This window comes from Meriones unguiculatus, chromosome 18 (assembly GCF_030254825.1).
Source record: "Meriones unguiculatus strain TT.TT164.6M chromosome 18, Bangor_MerUng_6.1, whole genome shotgun sequence".
NCBI classification, from domain to species: Eukaryota; Metazoa; Chordata; class Mammalia; order Rodentia; family Muridae; genus Meriones; species Meriones unguiculatus.
This window is the reverse complement of record NC_083365.1, coordinates 25,417,393-25,419,889: the sequence shown is the minus strand read 5'-3', so window position 1 is coordinate 25,419,889 and position 2,497 is coordinate 25,417,393. Positions and strand designations below refer to the sequence as shown.

The 2,497-nt window shown below is 42.6% G+C and overlaps 1 pseudogene; it reads right to left on the bottom strand.

Moving 5' to 3' along the window:
* Positions 1 to 230: 230 nt before the first annotated feature.
* On the bottom strand, positions 231 to 941 carry LOC110549434 (small ribosomal subunit protein eS6-like; annotated as a pseudogene).
* Between the last annotated feature and the right edge of the window lie 1,556 nt (positions 942 to 2,497).

The window sequence follows — 2,497 nt, the reverse complement described above, 5'->3', positions numbered from 1 at the left end:
ACATGTGAGAGAATAGGAGGTTTATTTCCAAGAATGCTTACATAACTATGGAGCCAGGTGCAAAATGGATGTGCAGAGCTAAAACATGTAATGAAACTTTCAGATGGTGATGTCAAGCAATAGACCAAGAGCAAATCTCCTACCATCCATGGGCTCATGTGGGATTGCATTGGCCACACACTTTTTTTTTTCTTTTGAGGTACAATGATTTATTTTTTACTCTCAAAGACTTATTTTTGACTGGACTCAGACTTAGAAGTAGAAGCTCTCAGCGAAGATAGCCTCCATCTCTTGGCAATCTGTTCCTGGTGCTTTTCTTTAGCTTCCTTCATTCTCTTGGCCAAAAGTGTAGCGTAATCTTCAGCCTCCTCTTTGTCTTTCTTAGTATATTTCTTCAGAGCAATACATCAGCGTTTGTGTTGCAGGACATGTTCAGTGACAAAATGTTTTGGTCCTGGACTTCTTACCTTTTTTTGTTTAAGGGCTTTCTAACAACGTATTGGCAGATGTCATCTTCTGTAGAAAGATTAAAGAGCTTTCAGGTTCTCCTAGCTCTTTTAGGTCACAGCCGAGGAGGCACAGTAGTGTCTGTCAGTCCAGGAATACCCTTCTCTCCTTTTTTTACAATAAGCAAGTTAAGAACACTCAGATTGGCATCCATAGTGTATCCACAAACAGACTCTTCCTCTCTCCAGTTCTCCTTGGCCCCTTACTCAACAGCAGGCCCACTCTGCCATGGGTCAAAGCACCTTGCTTCATGGGAAAACCTTGTTTGTCATTTCCATCACTGATAAGGACCACATAACCCACGCTTCATCTGGAGCATTGGCAGCTACTTCTGTGGCCATGTGCTTCTCATAGAACATTTGAAGCTTGCGTTCATCATCCGCTTTAATGACTTTTTGACAGCCAGTGGCAGGGAAGAAGATACTCAGCTTCATCTTGACATAGCTGACAGCTGAGGAGGCACCACAAAAAGTACCTAGCTACACCCTTGTAAAGTCAGAGTTGATGAGCAGCAGCTAGATATTTGGTCTCCAGTAGTTTTCTTTCTTCACCAAATAAGTGTTAAGAAATATTTTTTATTAACTTCTTAGTTAAAAAATTATGACTATATCATACATTTAAAATCTGTGGTCTTAAAGTAAAATTATCAATTTCATACTCTCTGCCTGCAATTCTTATAATTCCAACATGAACCTCAGACTGGGGGATAAGAGGAGACTAAACTGCAGAAGCTTGTGCTGTTGCTCTCTGTGTCTCTCTTTTTTAAAATAGCTGACTGAGTTCCCATTTGTGGTGCCCATAGAATCATGAATGCGAGGTTATCCATCAGAGCATGGTTGATTGTCAGGGACTACCTCCTTAAAGAAAACTGATCCTCTATCCTTTAGAAGCCGTCAACTGTCCATTGCTCCTTTAGCATAAGGGCTGGTAGGCCCCTTCCTTCCCATGCTAGAAATTTGACCGTCTTGATCTTGTTCAGGCAACCAAAAACTGCTGTGAGTTCATGAGTACAGCTTTCCTATCAGGTCCAGAAGACACTGTTTCATTCATGTCACCCACCCCTCCCCACCTCTGGTTCTTAAAGTATTTCCACTCCATCTTCTAAAATGTTCTCTGATCCTGGGGTTGGGAGGTCGGGTAGATGTCCAGTTTATGGCTGAATACTCCACTAGCACTTATTCTCGGCACTTTGACCAGTTGTGAGTTTATGTGTTAACCAGAATCCACTGCACAGATAAATTTTTCTGATGAGGTCTGAGAGAGCTGCACCAACCTATGGGCATACAGGCAATCATTTGATTTTTCCAGTAAAGACCAAGGAGCCAGATACTGAGGTGAAAACCTACTAACTCAGAGAGGCAGAGAAAGCACCCAGCTGATCTTCCTACTCAGCAGACTTCCCCGGAGGCAAAAGTTTTTCCACTCGGCTCATGGTCCAGAAGGAAGAAGCCAAAAACTCCTTCTCCTTCTCCACACTGTCTTAAATATCCTTCAACTGAATGGCTCTCCTTTCTGTCAGCTGGTTTCTTGCTCTGCCTAAAGTTCTTGGATGAAAGGTGTGTATTAGGGCTGAGCCACACCAAACAAGAAAGAGGATTTTATAATTGACCTTCTTGGGGTTCACAATGGGATCAAATACCCTGCAACAGATATGAGTTTAGAAAGCAGTTTGATACACTAGAATAATACTCCAGGTTCACTCTTGTGGCCTGTGGGTTTTTAATCAGAGGTTCTTGGCTAGATTTACAGCACTATGTATATAATTTCTTTCATGGGGTGGGTCTTAAAATCCAGCTAGAAAACAGTTGGTTACTGCCATGGCATTCCCACCACTATTGCACCTATTGCCACTTGGTCATTATTGTAGTTCACAGTGTTTACAGGTGGATTATACTCTGATTCCCCCTGTCAGAGCCTGCGTAGCATCTTTCAGCACTATGAGCTCTAGCCGGTAAGGGGAAAGTTTCCTGATCACCTTGGTCCCTCCATG